Here is a 10,899-nt window from a genome sequence, read left to right on the forward strand (position 1 = left end):
CTTTGGTGCGCGCGTGCCTGAGGAGAGCCAGAGTAGTGATCATAGCATGCAGTGTTGATAGGTAGGTCGGCAGTAGGTGGCATAGGCGGCGGCCGCTGCAATGTCGATGGTCGGAGCGGTGCAGGCCAGCCCGCCCATCCAACGATCCAGTGCTCGACCGAGATGTAGCAGCAAGATATGGTTGGGTATAGCTAGAGCGCAGTTGGCCAGCCAGAACAATGCTAGGTGAGAGAGGGAAGTGGTGGTGATAGGAATGTGAGAGGAGAGGGATTGTTATCTGTTAGGTCTTATGAATATGGAGGACCGGCCGGCAGCAAACAAAAAAGTGAACACTCATCATAGCTGCTGTTGGGCAGGGATTCTTTTCCATCTCGCGTCCTCTGGTTGAGAGATATATATGTCTACTGCTCTCGCTATATAGAGGGCCGGCCTGCCTGCTAGCTAGATAGCTAGTTTAAGTTCTAGGCACGGATTGGATCAGATCGATCAACATTAATTTAATTACTTAATTATTAGTTCCCAACAAAATTAATATATGTTAAACAAAGACTTTAATTTTTATTATATTCTTATATATATATATATTATAGTCATTATCAGTTTTAATTTAATCCAGAAAACCAGTGTGATGTATGTGATGACATGTATATGTGCATGTGTGTACTAATACTCGCATAAGCAGTAAACAACAGTAAAACATGCACAATCACTAAGAACATAATGTACCCTGCGGAGGGACCGATGCTCAAGACATCGTTGGCTCTATTCACACGAGACATTTCATGTGTATGTTCGATTTAGTCGTATGCAGTCGATGCAGGCAAATGTACGCAGTGCAGTCGCTCGAACGGTGTCAACGACGAAGAACTGGATCATCGCTGGTCGAGCGAACGGAGCGAGCAGTCGCGAGTACGCTCCCTAAAAACCTGATCCCCCGCACACCCGTGCAAGTGTAGCTCTACAGACGGTGATTTCGAAGGCCTACTCTCCCACTCTCTCTGTGCTTGCAGACAGTGGGACGGGGAATGGTGTGATACCCAGTTTGCAAAGAAGAGAAGTTGGAGTTTATTCTTTCCTTGTTTCTTTTTTCCTTCTTTCTTTTTGGTGGTACACTTTTGGGGTTGGGAATTTTTGGGGAAGCATTCACCAGTAAAATAGTAGAATTTTGGTTAGACTCATGCGCTAGGGGGGTCGGGGGTTGACGTGTGAACGAGTTGGGCCGTGGTTCTTGATCCGGCCCACTAGTTCCCCTAACCCTAGCCGCCCCTCCCTTAATCCCTTGGGATTTTTTTCAGCCACCCCCCTCCCCTTTTCTCTTGTGCAGCCGCCCCCCCCTCTCTCTAGGTTTGGAGGACGCCCCTCTCACTCCTCCACCCATTTGCAGCCGCCACCCCACCTCCCCCATCAAACCCTAGCCGCCCCCTCCTCAAGCCCTTCTCTCCAAGGTGCCATTCCTTTCCTGCTCGGATCTATGTCGCGTTGGTGCATGTCTCCAATTGGATTTTGGTGGAGGGAAGAAGAAGGGAGGAAAGGGGGAGGATTCAAGGTGATTTTGAGATTGTATCTTGTTTAATTGTGTTGTAATCAAATTGATTATATGTTTACCTATCCGAATCGGTAGAGGTGCAGTCCTGAAATTTTGTGGGTGGGCGAACAGCAGTAGTTCTAGGGATTTCTGGGAATTTTTCGTGGGTAATTAGTGGGGATCAGTGGGTGAATCATGTAGAGATTTGTCATACCTTTCCAATGGGTACTTATGCGCTCGATTCGGAGTTATAATTTAGGAGATATCGTTGTTTGAATCTGGTTATGTTGCTGTCCAAAAAAACAGATTTTCAGGTGGGTGAACAGCAGTAGTATTAGCAGTTTCTGGGCATTTTTTGTGGCTAATTAGTGTTAACCAGTATGATAATAATGTAGGGCTTTGTCTTATCTTTCCAATGAGTACTTATGCGCTTGATTTGGAATTATATTTTAAAAGATATCGCTGTTTGAATCCGGATATGTCGCTGTCCAAAAGACAAAAAAACAGATTACAGGGTTCATCTTGTGGACTGTTTTGGGCTAATTAGATGTTGAAATTTAATTATAAATTGTGTACAAAACTTGTGGGGAATTTTATGTAGATTCCTCTGGAGTTTTTGTTTGTTACCACTGCTGTCATAATTTTAAAGTTATGAAATTATTAAGCAGCCCCGCTGCAGTTTGGTGGGTGTGGGGAGAGATGTAACCCGCGGCGGGGTTTGAGTTTGTGCGTAGGTGCGGCGTCGCTTATGAGCGTGACTATGTGAAATTGGTGCACTAAGTTGTATGTCAAAAACAGGTGGTGGACTTCCGGTTCGTACTTAGGGATTTGCCCGAACTTCCGGTAAAGGCAAGTAAATACAGTGGTGGTTGCTACCGTTTGGTTTGCATCCTATTCCCTGTCATTGAGTATGCATAAGTTTTAATTATGTTAATCATTGAATTATATGATAAAGTTTATTTGTTTGGAAGTATTAATTCTCAATTGTCTAATATTGTGGATGATCATAATTTGTTAATGATATATGTGGTTGATTCCCATCTTGGATGAAGTTGAAGTATCTTTTTGAATCACGTTATATGAAGTGTTGTAGGCATGACATGCACATCGCATCATCCATCTTGCATTTTGAAGTTATGTCGTGATCTTATGGTCCGACCGTACCGGTACATTTTTAGCATCGTACGTTGCCCGAGGAGGGGTACGATGCGGCTTCATATCCTTAGAGGTATGAAGGCAGAAGTCATCCTTGCATTTGCAGACATTTGCACTCATGAGGTATATATATATGAAGTGTGACATTACTATGTTACTATTGTGGTTTCTACCTGCGAGGTGTGGTGACTAGATGTGTTGTACGTTGTATATGTGTTGCACCTTCGTAATAAGAAGGTTGTGGAATCAAGTGGTGGTAAAACAATGTTCTTATGTGGTTAAACAGTTTGAAATTATTTTACTTGCTGAGATGTGTCATCTCACTCTTGCATTACTCAATGCAGGTACTTGATACATGTTGGGAATGAGGGGAGTAGCAGCACGTCCACTTTCACTCTCACAATAGCGCTGCCGAGGTGCAGCCATGATTTAATTAGAAATTTATTGTCAAAGAAAGTTTGTTTTTTTAACTAGTCGTGCGCACTAGTTAATTCAGTTCATGTCATATGTTTAACTTCTCTTTGCTAGCCGATTAATAATACTTAGTATGTTTTTGTCATGATATATGTTTATACACTGTTGCCCCCTCGTTTATGCAATTTTGCAAAGGGGATGCTGCCGAAATTTTATATATAGATGGCAGAAGTGTTGTTTAGTAGCATTCCGGGGTGTTTGTGGACCCTCGGGGTGTTACAGTTAGTATCAGAGGATAGGCTTTAGATTCTACGCAATTTGAAGATAAATTTGACACACTTGCACATATAGGAAGGGTATGGGTTCGTATATCTTTCATATTAGTATTTTATTGTATAGATGACTAGAATGTTCTTATTCCAAATCCCTTTATGGTTTGATGGGGTATGTCGTTAACGACGTAATGCTTGATATGATATGTTACTTCTATGTAATATTGGTTTCTTGATGTGGTTGTTATTTAAGTTATTGTTCAAGTGAAGCTACTAATGTACTTGTTTTATATTCATATAGTCATGATGTTTTTTTTGGATGCAATGTTTTCAAATCTCTGAGCTATTACTATCATATATTTCTATATGCTTGACTGTGGATGTTTTTTCCAAAAGGATTCTTGGGTTCTAGTACTTGTAGGACCGATTGTTTATTGAGCTTGTGTATAGTGGGTCTAATCCGACTTGGTGTAGTGTGAAAACACTATATAATGTAGTTTTATGGTGTTGTTGAGTTTGATTGACTGTTGGGTTACAACCCAACTTATCAATGTAATATTTCCGTGGGTGCAATGCTTTGCGCCTCATCTTTTTTTGGCTAGTATGGCTACTTGCTAACTTGATCTTAGTATAAAATTGGTTTGTCTCTATAGAGCAAAGGCAACGTTGTAATGTCTATGAAATCTTGAGACTGGTAGAACTCAAGTGAATTTGTAAGATGACGTAGATTGATAAGTCCAACCATGTTTACCTGATGGGTTTTCTTATTATGTGCAACCTTATTTTTAAAAAATAAATAGGGTGGTTTCAAGTGGATTTTATGTCGTGCATGTTTTCCTTCTACGGCTTGTTTCAATAGCCACAAAGGCTATGCATAATTTTTAGTTGTTGCAGGCTAGTCATGTGGACGATATTGACAATCCGTTTTATATTTTTTTTTATTTGCCAACGTTGTATGGTAGTTTGATTTTTTTATGATCAGTTTCTCTATGCATGCTTGTTGAATCATTATTTAGACCGCTTTATCTTAAACGAAGTCAATGCTTAACTGGGAGTTGCTTATGTTTGTTAGTCATCTATCTCTTTAATGATGGGGTTGTTGCATCGGATTGAGATTTTTTTTATGAATGATGGTTTGATAGATCAGGTATGTCTACTACTTCGAATGCATCCTGTGATATCACGAGGTACAAATTGTTCAAGTGCAGTAATAGTAGGTTTTGTTGTATGTGAGGTTAATCAAGGTAGTTTGGTTATGTGGATTGTCTTATTGAAGTCCAATTACTACTGTTGAGCACAGTATCGTGTTATTATTTTAGTATTGAAAGTAATATTTATGAAGCTTTTGCATGAGTCTGTGTCAAGAAGTATATTAGTTTTCTTGTTGTTATCCCTCCATTGCTTTATGAGTATTGTAAATTTTATCTCTTTTGAGAGGAGAAAAAGACGTTATATGATGTGAGCACCATTTGCTTCACGTCAACAGAATAGTTGTGGAGAGCTCTAGTAGTGGGATTCTAGTGTAATAACAACCATGTTTTATAGTGCTAGAGACGGGTATGTCAGTTGTTTCATACATTGTCGATACATGGATGTTTGACCTTAGTGGCATTAACAAACGAGGTTGTTGAATCCGTTGATTGTTGTGCTTAGTGTTCTAACCTATTAGGTAAAGTGTTGTTTAATGGCTTTGGGGAGTTGCATCCCCATTTGGTAGTGGAAAATCCTAGTGTTGATTGCACCTGCCAATGCCTTGGGTTTTATTTTATATTGTTTTTTTATGGGTAAGGTGTTGTTTGGTTTTGGGAGTCATCTTAACTTAGTTGGAGGCTGAATCAGGCTTCACTTATCTAGAATGTTTTGTAGTAGGTTTCTTCATCTTTGCATAGGATGCTTAATCACCCAGTTTGGTCTAAACATTTGAGAGTTATGGGTTTCCTATAGCAGCCTTAGTTTTGTACGGAAGTATAGACATTGAAGACGGTAAATTTTGGTCTTTGCTGGATTATGAAAGTTTTAGTAATTTCATGATCTTTCCAAAGAGTATTGGTTTGTAATTTTCATTGCATATAATTGGAGTTAGGCTACTCTAAAGTTGTTGCACCGTTGTGTCTGAACTTTAGGTGTCGTTAAAAGCACCAATAAATCGACCACGTTTTGATAGTTTCAGAGCCCAAATTTGGGAATTCTCTTTAACCAAAACTTTTAGTTTTTCTCAGTATCTTTTAATGGGTATTTACTTGTAATTGTCTGTTAAATAGATTGGGTGACGTGGTTGTCCGGATATAAGTCAAATCTCCGATGTGCAGTATCTCAGGCTGAGTTTAGCTGTAGGTCATGCAGATTTGAGGGCTATAAAGATAAATTTGGGTGCAAGTTTATTGCAAAAGTCGTGGACAATTTCCAAACTTTTCCAACGTGTGATCGTTGTAGTTTTAAGTTGAGTATAGCAGGAATTATAGGATTTTGAATTTTAGTTGTCCATTGTTTCTATCATATCAGTTTTGCAACAAAGCAGTTTGCATTGTTTTATCGGTTTGGAAACCAATTCCGAGACACTCATTATAATAAAAGTTTTAGGGAATGTTATAATCTTTCCAATGAGTTTATATTTGCAAAATTTTGTTAGATGCAGAGAGTTATGAGGTTTTGAATTTATGGGTCATGCTCCGTCAGGTTCTGGTGGCAAATCTTGTATGTCGCCTTACAAGTCAAATTAAAAATGGGAGATAAAATAAAACCTTGTTTATCCTTTGAATACGAAAGTTGTAGATCATGAAGTTTAGATGATTTTACAATATTTCTTTGTTATCATTGCTTTTATAGTGAAAGAGGTAGAAACAGAATGAACATTTGTGTTGTTGATTGTCAATTTTCCATTTAGGGATATTTCCATGTAAGTTTGGGTTATAGTGAGCTCTTTCGCAATCCATGTTAATTACGTTGTATGGTGGGAGGGAATAGACGTAGTGGTTGTGATAGTTATCTTGTTTATGTATATGCGGAGCGTGGGCTGAAACATAGAGATAGGAAGGGACATTTGAATAGGCCAGTACGTATTGTTGTGAAGCCATGTTTTCTGGTCTTGGCGTGATTGCGTAAGTATGAAATAGTTACGTCGTGTGAAGTCTAGGTTGAGATGGAGATTGTGTGAGTTATTGGATGGATATATATGCATAGTATAATTAAAAAAAGAGAGTTCTTCGATGGGATGATATAATGTATAGAATGTGCTTGGATGGATATATGGGAAGGCATAGTATGGTTAAATCGATTCTTGCTTGCATGATGTGAGATCAGGCTTAAAATGATTTAAAAAGTTAGCATATTGCTTCTATCCTTATGTTGGATCTAAGTGTCTCGTAATGAAGAACCTAAAGTTATTAGTCCTTCGATGAACGCTTAATCTTAGAAGAGTATAGAACCTGAATAAATCTATTGCTTGTTGTTTGGGACTGTATGACTAGTTTTGGTTATGCAGCTAGTTCAATGAATTAAACCATGTTTTCTGTAGAGGTGTTGTATATAAAAGTCGTAGCAAACTTCTTCATCTTACTTGTGTAAACATTTCATGACCATAGGTCTAGAAGCTTGGGAGTTATGATTTTCTCAAGTCTAGTCTTGGAATCTGTCCAGATTCTGTACAGATTTCGAAACTGACCTTGTTTGTCTAAGTTAAACTTCGAATCAGTTCTTATAAATTATAAAGAAGTGGTAGTACTTTCCTTAAGCTTTCCAACAAATTTTGGATCACCCTTTTTGGTGACCTATAAGTTAAGCTGCAGCTGTTTTAAGTGGAATCTTTGAATCTATCCAAATTTGGACAGCAAAGCCTTTCTTATGTCTTTTGATCTTGATATGCATTGAATTAACCTAATATGTTTATAAATGAAATATAGACAATTTTACTAGCTTCCTAAAAAGTCTAGGAGCGCCTCAATTGCATGACTGAGACTCCAATTATGGATTTTTGAAGTGAGTAGTTGAATTCTGTCCAAGTCTGGACAAAATTTACGTTTTGCATTGTTTGGCCTTTCTAAGTGTCAAATCTTGTGCTGATGATAATACCAAGGGTATAGTGGACTTTGTAAGCTTTCCATAAAGTCCTAGTTTACTACTTTTGGATGCATATTTTGTGAGTTATGAGCAAAACAATTAACTATTGTGCTGCTGTCTAGAAATATGCAAGCATTAAATTGGTCTTTTGAAGTTACTCTTGTTTGAATAGGTTTGCTTTAGGCTATAGGAGCACCGTATGTATTGCATTAATATATATATTCATTGAAGTACTTGCATGTGTCAAGGTTGATTTGGTGTCAGGAAAGCTTTGTCCGAGGTATATAGGACCGTCTACTATCTTAGCCTGAGTTGGTAGCTTGGTTTAGCACATGCAATTGACGGAGTCTATGATCAGTGTACACCATGTATTCCATGTCTCTATGTTGAGAAAGTATTTGCAGAATCCATATCAATAAATCGAGCTAGAGTCGATTCCCATGTAGCAAGACCTGACTCTAGAGTGTCGTCTGCTGCGTTCGTAGAATCCTTGGAGCTCGAGGAGCTGATGCGGCAGAAGTACCCCGAACTTTTCGTTATGGGGTGAGTTTTTGTCGTCGCTGATCTTTCCTTTGGTCGTTCTGATAGAAGCGTCAGAATTCGAGGTCGAATTCTTTTCAAGGGGGGTAGAGTGTGATACCCAGTTTGCAAAGAAGAGAAGTTGGAGTTTATTCTTTCCTTGTTTCTTTTTTCCTTCTTTCTTTCGGGTGGTACGCTTTTGGGGTTGGGAATTTTTGGGGAAGCATTCACAAGTAAAATAGTAGAATTTTGGTTAGACTCATGCGCTAGGGGGGGTCGGGGGTTGACGTGTGAACGAGTTGGGCCGTGGTTCTTGATCCGGCCCACTAGTTCCCCTAACCCTAGCCGCCCCTCCCTTAATCCCTTGGGATTTTTTCAGCCATCCCCCTTCCGTTTTCTCTTGTGCAGCCGCCCCCCCTCTCTCTAGGTTTGGAGGATGCCCCTCTCACTCCTCCACCCATTTGCAGCCGCCACCCCACCTCCCCCATCAAACCCTAGCCGCCCCCTCCTCAAGCCCTTCTCTCCAAGGTGCCATTCCTTTCCCGCTCGGATCTACGTCGCGTTGGTGCATGTCTCCAATTGGATTTTGGTGGAGGAAAGAAGAAGGGAGGAAAGGGGGAGGATTCAAGGTGATTTTGAGATTGTATCTTGTTTAATTGTGTTGTAATCAAATTGATTATATGTTTACCTATCCGAATCGGTAGAGGTGCAGTCCTGAAATTTTGTGGGTGGGCGAACAGCAGTAGTTCTAGGGATTTCTGGGAATTTTTTGTGGGTAATTAGTGGGGATCAGTGGGTGAATCATGTAGAGCTTTGTCATACCTTTCCAACGGGTACTTATGCGCTCGATTCGGAGTTATAATTTAGGAGATATCGTTGTTTGAATTCGGTTATGTTGCTGTCCAAAAAAACAGATTTTTCAGGTGGGTGAACAGCAGTAGTATTAGCAGTTTCTGGGCATTTTTTGTGGGTAATTAGTGTTAACCAGTATGATAATAATGTAGGGCTTTGTCTTATCTTTCCAATGAGTACTTATGCGCTTGATTTGGAATTATATTTTAAAAGATATCGCTGTTTGAATCCGGGTATGTCGCTGTCCAAAAGACAAAAAAACAGATTACAGGGTTCATCTTGTGGACTGTTTTGGGCTAATTAGATGTTGGAATTTAATTATAAACTGTGTACAAAACTTGTGGGGAATTTTATGTAGATTCCTCTGGAGTTTTTGTTTGTTACCACTGCTGTCATAATTTTAAAGTTATGAAATTATTAAGCAGCCCCGCTGCAGTTTGGTGGGTGTGGGGAGAGATGTAACCCGCGGCGGGGTTTGAGTTTGTGCGTAGGTGCGGCGTCGCTTATGAGCCTGATTATGTGAAATTGGTGCACTAAGTTGTGTGTCAAAAACAGGTGGTGGACTTCCAGATCGTACTTAGGGATTTGCCCGAACTTCCGGTAAAGGCAAGTAAATACAGTGGTGGTTGCTACCGTTTGGTTTGCATCCTATTCCCTGTCATTGAGTATGCATAAGTTTTAATTATGTTAATCATTGAATTCTATGATAAAGTTTATTTGTTTGGAAGTATTAATTCTCAATTGTCTAATATTGTGGATGATCATATTTTGTTAATGATATATGTGGTTGATTCCCATCTTGGACGAAGTTGAAGTATCTTTTTGAATCACGTTATATGAAGTGTTGTAGGCATGACATGCACATCGCATCATCCATCTTGCATTTTGAAGTTATGTCGTGATCTTATGGTCCAACCGTACCGGTACATTTTTAGCATCGTACGTTGCCCGAGGAGGGGTACGATGCGGCTTCATATTCTTAGAGGTATGAAGGCAGAAGTCATCCTTGCATTTGCAGACATTTGCACTCATGAGGTATATATATATATATGAAGTGTGACATTACTATGTTACTATTGTGGTTTCTACCTGCGAGGTGTGGTGACTAGGTGTGTTGTACGTTGTATTTGTGTTGCACCTTCGTAATAAGAAGGTTGTGGAATCAAGTGGTGGTAAAACAATGTTCTTATGTGGTTAAACAGTTTGAAATTATTTTACTTGCTGAGATGTGTCATCTCACTCTTGCATTACTCAATGCAGGTACTTGATACATGTTGGGAATGAGGGGAGTAGCAGCACGTCCACTTTCACTCTCACAATAGCGTTGCCGAGGTGCAGCCATGATTTAATTAGAAATTTATTGTCAAAGGAAGTTTGTTTTTTTAACTAGTCGTGCGCACTAGTTAATTCAGTTCATGTCGTATGTTTAACTTCTCTTTGCTAGCCGATTAATAATACTTAGTATGTTTTTGTCATGATATATGTTTATACACTGTTGCCCCCTCGTTTATGCAATTTTGCAAAGGGGATGCTACCGAAATTTTATATATAGATGGCAGAAGTGTTGTTTAGTAGCATTCCGTGGTGTTTGTGGACCCTCGGGGTGTTACAAATGGGTTGTGTGCAATGCGTCTGAGAGACTGTTCACGTATCCAGAAGAGCGTCCACCTCCTCCGTATTTATACATGCGCAGTGGGAGGGGAACAAACTATAACGGTTGCCATCAGAGTCAGAAACTGACAGCCATTACAGGCAGCCAGAAACCGATGTACCATAAGAGTCGTCTGTTACTAGCCATAAGATAGGAAACGACTGGTCATTACTACAGGCAAAATGCGCAATTGTTAGAAAGAAATATTTGGACAAAGGTCCGATTTACCACGAGCCACGGCCCAGCTCGGCCGGCGGCGCATGCACACGATTGGGCAGTCCTCCATCGTTTTCTCAACTTCTCAATAGATACACCAATGGTCCACCTATCTAAGTTAATTGATTTGTCCTTTGAACTTCTGGTATGGTACTAAAATATTAGTACACCATAGCATTGAAGTGGACCTTTAACATTGACTATTATTGAATATTAATTTGGGCCAAGACCACATTAAT

Source organism: Zea mays, chromosome 4, assembly GCF_902167145.1.
Source record: "Zea mays cultivar B73 chromosome 4, Zm-B73-REFERENCE-NAM-5.0, whole genome shotgun sequence".
NCBI classification, from domain to species: domain Eukaryota; kingdom Viridiplantae; phylum Streptophyta; class Magnoliopsida; order Poales; family Poaceae; genus Zea; species Zea mays.